Genomic DNA, 14,418 nt, shown 5'->3' on the forward strand with positions numbered 1-14,418 from the left:
TGAGGTGTTTTTACTGCAAAGCACTACTTTGGAGACTCAAAGCAGCTATAAACTTCACATATGGATTCATTAACCTGAACATACATGGGAATCTGACCTTTTTGAGTATGAAGCTGTTGCCAGTTACAGTCTCTTTGCCATTTAAACTTATTAGTAAAAAAAATTTATACATTTACTCGGATTTTATTTTTTGGCATAAAGTAGATGATTATTTTTTCCGTTAAAGAATTTTTTCCCCATTTCACAGCTCAAACACTCCAGAGAGCCTATGAAGGGAGAGACTGGGACTAGATGCCTTTCTGGCATTTCTTCCACTGCTTCATGATTGCTCTTGTTCACTTTGCAAGTCTATTATAATTATACTACATGTGGCCATTATTACTTTTTCATGGAGTTATAGTCAACCGCTCACTTACTTTCATCTTTCACCTGCAAAAAATCTAAATAATGATGTTTATCTTGTCTAGCTGTAACCAAAATATACACATTATGTATATGAATATTCTGGTTTATGATCCTTTTAAAATTAAATGTGTTCTTTAAAACTGTACCTAGCATATGGGCATTAGCACAGACTTTGCTTTGTCATGCCTGGGCATGGATAAGTGGAAAGTATGAGATCATAACCAAGTCTGCTGAGTCCTCGTTAATAATCCAAGTGGAAATGGAGAACCCATGATCAGCAACTCTCCCTGGTTTGCATATGGCAAGACAAACAAGAGACGTCATGATTCACATTTCACCCCCTCTGTGTCTGGAGTAAAGATAAACAGTTGCTGCACTGGAAATATGAATTTATCTAAAATGTACCAAGAGAGAAGTCTCTCAGGAATTCTTGACTGTCCCTAAATGTTTAGATTTGTACTCTGTTGTTATGAGTAATAGTTATTTAAATTCTCTGTGAAAAAGAAGACTTTTTACTAATGGGCTTCACACTGCATACTGACATTTCACAAGGTTGATATATTAGTTCTATCATTCGGAGCCATGAATTATTGAATCGCCTACATATCCCCCTTCAAACTACTGAACTACTCACCATTGTACTGATGCAAAAATTTAATAAATAAACAGAATGCAAAATGTCTTTATTCAACTTTAAAAGGAGGTTATAAAGTTTTAGTAGAGCCAGTACTATTACTAGTGCTAGGTAGTAAATTTTGTTTGCAGCTTTCAAAGTCTTCCATATCCAAATTAGCTTCGGCTTCCTATTTCATGGAGATTATACATTCATTTGTGAGGTAAAAATGCTGCTGTCCTTCTAGTGGTTCTTTGACACCTTTGTGTTCTCAAACCTCAATATGCTTCTCCAGGGTGCAGAGCTGTCCTTCACCTTCCTTTTATTTCACTTATTTACAGAATGTTCTGAGTTGGAAGGGACCCACAAGGGTCATCAAGTCCAACTCTTAAGTAAATGGACTGTACAGGGACTGAACCCACAACTTTGGTGTTATTAGCACCACTCTCTGACCAGCTGAGCTAATTTACTACAGGTTGTAATTATTTTCTAATATTTGTGCAAATCAGGAAAAATTGTGGCAAAAATTGCAGCTGCACCATGGAGAGAAATATGGGGTACTCTTTATTTTCCAAAAAGCATTTGTTATTAGGATTAATAGGTCTTAGTGACAAAATAGGATGATAATAATAGACATTCTAAAGCATACCCCTGGAATTAGCTTTCAAAGGCATTTATAGTCTCCTGTAAAGGCTGGGAACATTACACAGGGTGTTTGAGATCTTGAAAATGAACTGTAGAGTATTCTGACAGAGTAGCTTCAAAATACAGACAATCTGAAAAATTTTGATTGCAAAGCATCCTGCTGCAGTGGGGAAATTCTTTATCAAAAAATCAAAAGAGGTTTTGGTCAATTCATCCTGTTTGCTTTTGTTTACTGGGTATAGAAATTTAAAGTTTTTCTTTTGTTGTAGGAACTATAATAGATCGACTACTCAGATACTGATACAGTGTGTGCAACACAAAGGCATTCACAAAAGATAAGGCAGTATTGGAATATTTCCCTGTTGTCCAAACTCATAGAAAAACAGCAAAAGCAGTAATTACTTACACCTGGGCCATTTCCTCTGAAGATAGTCACTATACTATAACACACACTTAAGATTTATTTTGATGATAAAGAGTGTTTTTCAGTCTCTTTAGATCATCCACATACATTTTTCATTTGAGAAGCTTAGAATTTTCTCTTAGACAAACTAAAGATTTACTAAGAATGATCTCAATAAAATATTTTATTTCTAATGTAACATAAAAAAACCCACCCAACACCACTGATTTTATGAAAATGAAGTTTAATAGAAAACTTAGAAATCATAGGACATCACCTGCACATTTTAATACATGAAAACAAAATGAGTGTAGAGATCACAATCAATTTTTTTGTTGCCTGGAAACATAAAGGTTCTTAAACAGACATTTAGCTGAGTTTTTGAAAACCAAATGAGTACAGACATACCTGCTCGATAATTTGGGAACACCTGTATGCAAGCATGTACAAAACATTAAAAATTCCTTTGTTCTAGCTCTTGGGAAAGTGTGTGTGTGTCCTAAAGAATTCAGCTCAGTAACTTAGCACTGCATGGATGTCAGGTCTGGGAGGGGAATGAGCACTAAGAGCAACACGTTGATGCCTGTGAGACTCCCAAGAGGATGCAGATTCAGCATCAGCCTCTCCTTTTGCACTGAATTGGGGTGTGGAAGTCCTGAAGTGACGGAGCTGTTGGTGGGCAAATTTACCCGTGGGTTTTAGAGCTTAAGCTGCATCCCTGGGCTTGGGGGTTGGCTATCACACCTGAAATAGTCATCTCAGGTTAAGCTGAAGCATATCTGTAATATACTCCAGCCATTTCTGAGACTGCAGCGCTGAAGCACTTTTATTTTTATCCATTGCACCAAATTTTTATGCTTCGCTCATAACTGGCAGGGAAAAAAACATTATCTCATCCATAGTTGTTAAGTGCCCTAATTAATTACTTCAAATGACACAACTCTTCCAGAAAACTTTTAGAATAGCTTTGAAAGCTCTCGACAGCTTACGTCTGAAAGTCAAATGTACAGGCTATAATTAATTTACACTTTGTAAAATTATGTAGGTCCTCAATAGGTCCCACAAATCATTTCAGTATGGTGTAGTCTCATTTAAACTTCATAAGCAATGTGATGTAAAACTTTCAAGTAGGAAATTCTGTTGTGTTTTTTTTTTTATTATTGGCATAGTTCCAACCTGTAGCTTCTCCTGTTCAGACCTTTATCAGTATTCCGTTTCTTCACAAACCATTCCAAATAGCTTATTTCCTGTCTAAGGACAAAACCTAGCTTAAATATTTTAGCTGTCTCAATTTTAAGTTACAAAATCCTCTTTTCATTTAAACTGTAAAATTCTGTGGTTTTTTGGGTGCATAGTAACAGCCATCCTGCAGTAGGGCTGTGTATATATAAACAGATTTAGGATGCTAATTACAGAGAGAAGAAATGTAGGAAGAATATTTCTTGAATGTTATTTTTATCCAAGAGATTTATAGGATCCCTTTCTGCTAAACATTATGGTAGTAATTAATTATATGATGAATTGGGGGTTCTTTCCCTGTAAGATCCTTTGTGTTCAACTTCCTAATGCCAGAGCACTGCAATTTTCAACCTTCTTATAATTTTGAGGTAATACACAGAAATAAACTTTTATGATACAGTAGAATGATCCAATATCACATGTAATTATCACCTATTTTCTTTTGGAATATTATTGATTTTTAATGATTTTGTGCGTCCAGTGCAACTAAAAAGGTTATAGAAGATAATCACCTTATTGGTTTGAACCCTCTGCTGTATTTTCAGCCCTAACTTTCTTTTCATCCTGTTTTAAAAGTGGCCATCCTCTGTGATAACATTTCTTAGCATTCTCTTTTTGTTTTTAACGAAGGTTACTGTTTTTTCATAAAGTTTTGATGCATGTCAGTTAATGAAAAATTAATTAGTGTAAATACAAGTATACATCAGGTGAAGTAGGTTTGAAAAACAAGAAAAAACTAAATTATACTCACAGAAGTGATGGCAGATCAGTTCTCTGTCTGTCTCTCCATCACCACTCTGGCAAATCTTTGTGAGTTCTATTTTTCTTTGGAAAGCTCTACATATTCATTTACAACTGTGATTAGCAAGAAATATGGACTATTTTAGAGAATCTGTGTGTGAATGGGATGGAATGGACTAAGGTAAAGCCATTTCCAAACGGTTTCAATATTTACTGTCATTTAAGTGTCTCTATTTGCATTTTGACAATTTTCACCTACGTAGAATAGTACATTTTGAAAAATGGAGTAGAAGGAATTTAGCATATAAGTTTAGTATGAGTTCATGCTTTGCAAATACTCAGCAATACTCACAAAAAGTATATGTGAGAAAGACAGGTAAATATTATATAAATTAATTTAGTCTCCAGGAACCAAGTTCAATTTGCAGACAATTTACATGTGTTGTATAGAAAATTCACTGCACAAAGATTTTCTAAAATATTTAAATACTGTTGCATGGTATTTATTCTACCCCTGAGATTAAAAGAAAACCAAAACAACACAATATTCTGAAAATCTTCTAGTACAATATGTAGATTTTGTCCCTTTTAAAAAAAGTTGTTCTCAGGAGAAAGGGGTAAAAGGAAAGATAATCCCTACTTATTTCTGTACTTTGAGAAAACAATCACACCACTACATAGCATTGTGAGCCTTATTAAGTAATTTTCTTTCTGTTTTTAATTCCCATAATTTGCCTGCATTTCATAAAACTCTCTGGAACTGAGCCAGTCAAGAATGCACATGCTTGGCTGTGAACATGTGCAAAATCTTCTGCATATACTGCCTTTGAGATATATTTTTAAATTACTTCCAAGGAGAGTCAGAGCAAACTTATCTAGTGAGTGCACACATAGTCACTTTGTGCAGGCAAATGAGAGCAAAGAGCAGTGCCACCAGCAGCTCCATGGCTGGCACAGGCTGTCTGTGCCTGGAGGGGACAGGCACAAGATTGTCTTCCAGAAGTATCAAAGTCAGCATGATTTATTAAATTAAGAAAAAAATAACGAATAATCAGAATTTATATGATGCTTTACAACATTAGAACCAAATACCTCTGCCCACAAAGATTCCACAATACATCTTAGTACAACTAAAATGTTCTGAAAAGAGATGCTCATAATATAATGTAAAATACTGAACTATATGTAGACAACAAACCTGAATTTTGAAAGTACCCTTTCCTTGTAGAAGGGCTTAATCAAAAGTGGATATAAGCTTTTTCTAAAGTTCAAAATTTTTCAAAGAGCAGGAGCTACAGATCAAAAACTGTTCTGGATTTGAGCATTGGAGACAAGACCAATTATTCCATAAAAATACATACAAATACTTAAATAATGTACGGACCAACCCAAAAGATAGGCTACACTGAATTTAGGTCATCATTATCAAAGTACATGATGGCTTTAAAATAAAGGTGGATCTTTTTAGGATAGGAAAAAGATTAAGCCAAAGTAGGAGGGTGAAATGACATCAGATTTATTTGTGACCACAAGCCTAAGGCAAATATACATCAATATGAGCAAAGTTTGTAGCTAAAAGATTGTATTAATCTTATGAAGTGTGATTCAGTTTAATAGACAGATTATTTTCAACTTCTCACCTCTGTGTGGAAATATATTTTAATTACTCCCTGAGTTTATTATATATTCACCTGGAAGTCAAATACTTGATAGGAGTCAGACTGTATATAACAGGGCTTCAAACAGGTGTTTCAAATCTTCATACAGGCCCTCAGTAAAAATACTCCTTGGTAGAAATAGCCATCTTTGCCTTCTCACTGATGCATGAAAAATTTAGCAATATTCCCTTTTTTAAGTAATGAGAATATGACATTTAAGTATTTTTGCTATATATGATAAGCAGTACATTTGAAGGCATATGATTGTGATATTTTCTCTGCAAGTCTAGAGGTGGTTGGACTTTTTTTAAATTTGTTTTTTAATTTCAGTTAATAGTTTGTCACTAAAATAATTGTTTTTATACATTTTAAGAAACTGTTTCTCAATGCTGGATCAGAAAAGATTTTCTAAAACTGCAGCACAGTTCATGAGGTTGTTCTGTGATTTTCTCAAGACCTTTTATGTATAATGAGGTCTTATCTTCAGATAACATGCCATATGTTTACAAGAAAAACTACTTGAACCCTTTCTTGTCCTTTCTTGTTTAAATGTACCAAGGGCGTTGACCCAGTGTCATGTCCTTGACTTCAGGAGGCTCATAATCACAGCAGAAGCCAACACCTCCTATAACAATTCACAAGGAAGAAATAACTTTAACTAATTAAAGGTTATTTTGAAACACTGTAATTTTTTATGGTAGATGAGATGCTTTACAGAAGGCTACTTTGTTGGCATACAGTTGGCAGCAGAATTTGGGTTCTGCTTTCATTAACATAGCACTGATGAAGAATATAAATGTTATGGAATAGCAACTAAATCCTTTCAGAAAATGAGCATAAAAACAACAAACAAACATGCAAAAAGACCCCAGCACTTAACTGAAGTTATTAGAGCAGATATAATGGTGGTAAAAAGATGCCAAGTTTGAATATTTTACTCATGTTGGACTAGAATTGTTTTTCTCCTCTCCCACACTCCCCCCCTTCCCCTGCCCCCATCATGAGCAAAGTCCTTGGTAGAACCATATTTTAAAAAGCAATTATTAGTAATTTCTAGAATAGTATTCAGCACACTGCACACTGAAGGTTAGTCCTTTGGGTATTAATTTAGCTTTATCACAAAGCAGACAGAGTGTCTGTATTCATTTCACTGCATTTAATATATTATCAAAATTAAGGTCTCTATAAACAAAAATAGCTTTCTTTGAAAGCAGTACAGCTTAGCTGGTGTGAAAGTAAATAGAGTGGTTATTGCAACTGCTTCAACACACAGCATGAGAATGTACATTTAATATGTAAAGAAAGTGAATCATCTGCATCATTTGGAGAGTATGGTCTCTCCAGCTCTGCTATTTATTTATACATGCCCAAGATTTCTTTGTGCATGCAAAAAGTTCACTTTCATACTAAAATAGTCTCTGATACTCAGTCTTTTAAATATTGAAGTCAAATATCCTATTAAAACATATATTTTTATACAGCATATTAAATTTCAAAAAGCGATCTACTTAACTAGCTAAAAAACATTTTCTCAGCTATAATTAAAATCATTCTGACTTTAAAAAGACCATTTCTATTATTAAAAATAAATTTAAAAAAAATAACTAGCCACACTCACTAGAACAAACTAATTTTTAATCTCGAATTTAGTAGTTCCAAACACTGTCCTTGTTTAAATGTGTTTCAACATGTTTTGCTCTCTGAGAGAGCGAGGATTTACAATGCTCTGTTACAAAGCACATATAGCATATATAGGGCTATCAGAGTTGTCTTACTTTCCTCAGACTCACTGGAAACATTGCCTGAAATTGCTATGAAACATTGAATGTAGAGTTACAAAAATGCCAGTGTTTATATGGCAAACTATTACATGACAAAAAGGCTCATTTTGTAATTACCTGTTACCAAGCATTCACAGACTTCTGTGGCTTTTCATCAATAGGTCCACAAAAAGACTGATACAAAGCAATAAATAAATGTATGAAATGCTGTCCTGATATCAAGACCAGGTACCTGTGTCAACATGGTCTCTTGGAACACTGTCAACTGCTAGACCTGTCCCAGCTCCTCCTCAGCAGACAGCTTTTTCATTAGCAATCCCGTGTGGCAGAAGGACAGTGACAGCTTAGCTGAGTCAAATTCACTGTCTATGATACAATTATTGTACTACTGATTACTTCAGACTTTGGTGAGTTAATCCTTGGGGTATTAATTTACTGCTCTGACTGTACAAAACAGATCCTAGTGCTTTACCCTTTTGAGGGTTGTCACTGTAATTATTCCATATGGCATCACCAGTAAAATTTTCCTGTGCATCTTTCCAAGTAAACAGATTTTAGGTTATTTTCAAGTCAATCAGCTAACAAGAATGAACTTTATATTGCTTTCAAGTACTGCAAAATATAGTGATCCTCCTTTGAGAAGAATCTCATTATTTCAAAGTGTTACTATATTTCGATTAGGAAGAACCTTCATTATTTCAAAAAGTCTTCCTGAAGGAAAGTTCTAAAATATTCTATTATATCTAAATTCATACACAATTCTGGTTTTATATATACAGATGTAGAAACTGTTTCAACAATGTGTATTGTGAAGAAAAATAAAAATTCAACACACAAGCAAAAATCCTGAACCAGGCTACCTCAACAAATCTGAATGCTCCGATAACATTTTTTGAAAAGAAAACTGAAAGAAAAATAAATCCCACTTTGGTAAATAGTCTACTTATTTCACCAGTTGTATATCTACTGTCAAAGTTTCTCATAAAAATTGATACCTATTTGGATTAACTTGCAAGAAAAGTAAAAAACACTACAAATTAGGTTTAAAACAATCAACATGAATTCAGTCTCCAAAGCTGGAAACTCCAAGGCAGGGATGATTTCTACTGACCATGAAGTAAACTTTGAATTTGACACATTTCCTTCACTGATACAGTGTTTTATTTCAACTCTACATTTCTGTGTATGTAAAAGGAAAGTGGAGAACAGAGAAGAAATATTTTCAGGTGGTCTTTGTCAAGATCTTTCCCGAGAAAGTCCTAATGAGCTAATTAAGCTTGGATGATAGGGTGGTATCATAATGGATTGAAGACTGTCTGTGAGCTAAATCTCAAAGTTTACAATTGAACAATCTTTTTTTCCTGCTATAAAGGTTAAGAGCACGCATCTTAAAGTCTGAGAAAGAGTACATTAAGTGATTGCATTTATATTATCTTAAACGAGAGTTAAGATGGAAAATTTTGCAGTGAGACAGCATCACAGCTTTTGAGAGGACTGGTAAAGATTTCACATCTCCACAAAACTGGCAAAGAGACAAACTAAATGTTTCAGTCTAAATGCTTAACTGAAGAAATTGACCTCAACATCAATTTAGAAAAGGCAGTTAAGATCTCTCTGCAAATTATGAATATTGGTAATAAAAGACACTGAAATAAGATGTTTGGAAACAAGTAAGATGATCACAGAATCACAGAATAGGCTGAGCTGGAAGTGACCCACCAGAATCATCAAGTCCAACTCCTGTCCCTGCACAGGACCATCACCAAGAGTCACACCATGATGAGCAATATGGAGCACATGCTAACGCCGCTGTATGAATCACTGCTGCAGACTCATTTGGTAATGTTACCAGAAGTAGCAGTAAGATCCTCTTAAAGAAGGAGAGGAACATAGAGGAGTGAGAATGAGGCTAGCTGAGGGCATTAAGTGCTTGCAGAAGAAGAAGGAGCAATATGACAAGAGCTGTGATAATACAGAGTACTCGTATCGCAATTAAAAAACATAGCATGTAAATATTATTACATTGGTTGAATTACACAGCTGTGCTTATTAATATTATTAACATCAAATGGAATTTGTGCAAGTCACTTCATGATTATACATATATAAGCAAGGATGGAATTTCACAGCTTCTTGTCTGACCTTTTTGAAATATTTGTGCTGCTTTCTTTTCAGACTGCAAACTAGCTCCTTCAGATTCACCTACTGCTGACAAGCTTTGGATAATGCTGTTTATTTGTTCTTTATGGCTCATCTGAGCTGTTCCTTACTTTTATACTTTTATCAGAACATTTTTTGTGTTGATGAATGTAAGAAGCGCCTTTGATCCGTGGGCGTTTTTTAAAACAGACCGTAAAAGACTGCATAGAAGACAACTAGTGACTTATTTCTTGAAAGTTTCTTCTTTAAAAGTAAAGCATTACTTTAGAGAAATAATCTTTCCCAATTTTAGTTTTTAGTTAGAATTTACAGATGCACCTTAACATTCTTACTGTGCATTTTCAGTAACACTGGACTGTTATAAAAAAAAAGTCATAGATAAATCTGCAAAGCAATTTGCTCTTGCCACTATTAACAGGGTTTCAAAGTGGCGTTTATTTAACCAACCACAGCTATCTACATGTCTGCATCTAAGCTAGTAATTTTTGTATTCCCTTGTAGTCAATGAAAAGAAAAAGACACTTCTTAGGTGGGAATTATATCATCCTAAACAAGACATCCAAATTCCATCAAATGCATCCAGCTATAAAAGCAGCTGTTTCTCTCCCTTGACTATAAAGACAATCTGATTAGCAATGTCTGCTTGGCTCAGACATTGATGTCTACACTGCACATGTCTAAGATGAGGTGAGATTAATTCCTGTTTTCTGTTTTTCTTTCACCTCAGGGCTCTTTCATTTGACTATCATTTCGATACATCACCTGCACCTCTGGAAATATTGGTATTCCTCCTTGAATTTCACATTATTGGCATTTTAAGCACTGGCTTAAGAAGCTTCTAAAAGGCAACTTTGCCCTTAGGGCATCAAAAATAATTTCCTCTCAATATTCACGGAATAAAATAAATACCAAATCTTAATTCTGATTTCTTATGTGATAAAAACAATACAGGGCTGCCTGGTCAGCCATGAGCTCTCTCTTACAAGACATTGAGGTGGAGCTTTAGTAATCATAAAAAACTTTTTCATGCCTGAGTGACATTGCTTTGCTGCAATTGCCCTTCAAGTCCCTTCAAAAGAAAAAGGAGAGTTCTTGATGCCTTTAAGCTACAACTGAAAACAGAATTTCTAATGCTTAAGGCATGGATGGTGAACTTAAGCAGAATTTGATGCACAATATAAAAGCAAAGTGATAATGAAAACTATGTGATTATTCCATTCAAGTTAATCCATCTTAAAATACACTAAATTCTCTTAAATACACTATGGTATGTCAGTCATCTACCTAGCTGCAAACAAAAATAATCGTTGGATCAGTAATTTTCAAACTCAGTTTAAAATAAATGAATGCATTCTTTAGATAGGAAAAAAACTGAACATTCCTCAGACACCCAAATGTGCTACGTGGAAAATTGAAGCAGGCTTTGTATTCTGAAGCAAAATAAAACAAATACAAACACCATTGTACCAAATGCACAAGTATGTATCTGTAGAACACACCATATCCAGATATGGCAATATCTGGGATACACCCAGAAAAGCAATTAATTCATTACTGTAATTTAGAAACTTTTCTTCAGTCTAATCAATATTTTTCTTCTAATTTTCTCTTTTTGCATACCAAAATTGAAGCCTCAACAGATATTAATATAGCTTTTATTAATAGATATGTGTGGATCTAACTGTACCTATAGAACTTTCAGTAACACTCAGAAATTCTGCATGTTCCAAAGATTTGTGAGGTTCTCAGATGAGATAAAGACAAGTGAAAATACTTTTTTTAGTTTCACAGGAAAATAAATATCCAGATTCACAATTTGGCGAATTCTAATATATGATATTAGCTGCAGGAAGGTGCCCAAGAAAAAACAATCAGAGTGTGATGGAGTATGTTCCTTAGTGGGTACTTCTTGGTCTCTGTAGGAGTTTGCCTTAAGCTTTGAAATACAAAACTAAATATACTTTCCCAAGTTGTGATAATTATGATTATTCTTTAGGTATTTTTATATTTATACAATTCCTCACTTCTCTCTTGAATCGTCTTCAATTTGTGGTCTCAATGATACTCCATAGCAGTGTGTTTCTGAGACTTATATGATTCCCAAATGATTAAAAGCCCACCAATTCACCAAGTGACCTTCAATGTCTGAATACTGTAATTTAATTGAAAATATCATCATGTTCCTACGTGATGAGAAAGGAAAACAAAACTTCTTATCTTTCTGTTTCAGTCAATAATACACTAACATTATGTCTACTCTTGACTTCTAAGGCCACACGTTCTTGTGATACCATCTGACCTTCCTCATTTTCATATCCATTCTTCCATTACTCTCCAAATTGCTCTTTTTTGCATACAACAGTTTTGATGATTTTTTGACTACAGCTTTGCCAAGAGTGGACTCCTTCTTACATAAAATTAAGTGCTCCAAATTCAATAAAAGCTTTGCTTACAGATGCAAAGAAAATGAGCCTAACTCTTTTGAGCACCTTGTGCTTATGGGCCAACACAGAATAAGAGACGACTGATGATAAAAAAAGAGGAGAATTGATTAACTTCAAAAAAGTTGGTTTTTGTTCTGATCATGATGTCTTCTTCCATGTCTTACCCTTATAAGATTTTATTCTCATATATTTTCATTTTTGAAACATTCTCCATTGGTGGGCACGTATTTCAATGAGATCCAGAATACATCATCCTAGTGCCAGATAATATAGCCTGACACTTCTCAGTAATTAACAACTGGTGTCTATCTGGAGACCTAACAACATCACAGGACATTTTGTTAGTTTGAAATATCAGTAAATTACATCTACATTTCTACTTAACTGACTGTATTAATAGTATTTTTTGTTCCTACGTCTACAGAAAACTGTACAGCAGCTTGTTGGGTAAACTGTGTGATTATAACTAAAACTAAAGTAAAAGCTAAAAAATACATTTTCTGCAGCGTTTTCTTTACAGTGGAGTCATGGTCTGTGCTTCCTGGTCCAACTCCTTCTGCCATCTCTAGCATAATTGAATTGAGGACACTTGTTCCAATTTTGCCAATTGGGCTCCTTTAGAATGGGCAATGGGCTGAAAAGGAATTACTTTCTACCCTTTCCTCATCTTTTACCACATAAATAAGCAAATGAAACTCAGTGGTAGAAGCAATTTGTTCATTAGGGTTTCGCAGACCATTTCTACGGCTTGAAAACAGATTCCTCTTTCCCCTGTTTGATGTGCCTTCCACATGGCCAGGGATGTGAGGACGGCTTTTACCTGCAACAGCTTAAATGAGGCAAAAAGGAACAAACTAGCAGCTGAAAAATTGAAAATTTACTTGAGAAGAGAAAGAGCTGCATCTTGAATTCCAAGTTACGTGAATGTCCTGCAGGAATAAATTGAGTGGTTGCATTGCCTGTGGTTTGGGGATTTTCTCTCCCTCCACAACATGACTTCTCTGGACAAAATTTCAGCACACATATGCATTAGCTAACGTACTGTCAGCATGCTTTACTCTTTTGCCTTCCAAAACCATCTATATGCTGCAACAGCAAAATTCTTTAAAAGCTTTGAAGACCAGTTCTTCTGTGAAAAGTAACTCCAGAAAAAGGCATCTCAGTAGTCCACCCTTGTCCCTTGATGATACACAAATCAGCTCTGCTCCATTTACAATCAAAATAACCTCTCTCTGAAAATAATAATAAAAAACCCAAAAAAAAACCAAAGCAAAAAAAAAACCAAAGCAAAAACCCAGCACTCCCTAAAAACTTATTTGATGTCAAGCAGGATTTGTGCATGGCTATATCTCTATAATCTGGCAGCATGATTAGATTTTGCAGTACTAGATCAGATAGAAGAGTAGTGAAGCATAATGAGTCCTTCAACGGCAGAGAGGAGCAAATGCTAGAAAGTGAAAAAATTCATGGCTTTGATAGGCAATGCTGTAACATTTCAGCCCTCATGAGCTGGTGTAACTAGAAAACAGCTGAAATCTGGAACTATGACAGTATAAATTTCTCACAAGGCTTATACAGACAGCTTTGATAACACCAGAGATTCTATTATACAGTGTCAGTCCCGTTTTACGGGGACTTTGTAAAAATTACTTGACTTCAAAGGCTGTTTTTTTTTTTTTTTTTGCAAAGAATTATTATCCAGGTTATATCTAGAAACCATATTATCTGTCTGTTCTAGAAACCTGTTAAAAAATATTGACTGCAATGATTGAAGTACACTAAAAGCATTTTTAGATTATATGAGCTCTAAGAGTTTATAAGATAAGCACTTCATTGAACAGGATAAGATTTAAACTTCATTTTGATACATTGAAAAAAAAGCTCAAAAACAAAAATACAAAATTCAATAAGGAAGCATGCAAAGAAAGAAGAAAAAACTCCACAGATAAAAAGTGAAGAACAACTGGTTATCAGTTATATGATGCAAAAGGATGTGGCAGTTGTGATGGATCATTAATTGAATGAGTCAGTAATGCCCCGCAATTGCAGAAAGAAAAACAACTCAATCTTGGTTTGGCCTAACAGAAATTACTTATATGATAAGACAAGGAGATAATGTAAATTCTAGATGATTCTTGTGAGGTTTCGAATTTAGGACTCTTTTAGATTCAGGGGGCATTTGAATAAGATGCAAAAAAACCAGAGAAGGACAGAGAAAAACCAACATGTTTAACCAAGGCTCAGACAATGTGTCTACTAGAAAAGCTTGAAGAAACTTATTTTTTTTTAAGAGGAGGTTCAAGAAGACATAAAGACAATCTTCCAACTT

This window comes from Aphelocoma coerulescens, chromosome 1, assembly GCF_041296385.1.
Source record: "Aphelocoma coerulescens isolate FSJ_1873_10779 chromosome 1, UR_Acoe_1.0, whole genome shotgun sequence".
Taxonomy (NCBI): Eukaryota; Metazoa; Chordata; class Aves; order Passeriformes; family Corvidae; genus Aphelocoma; species Aphelocoma coerulescens.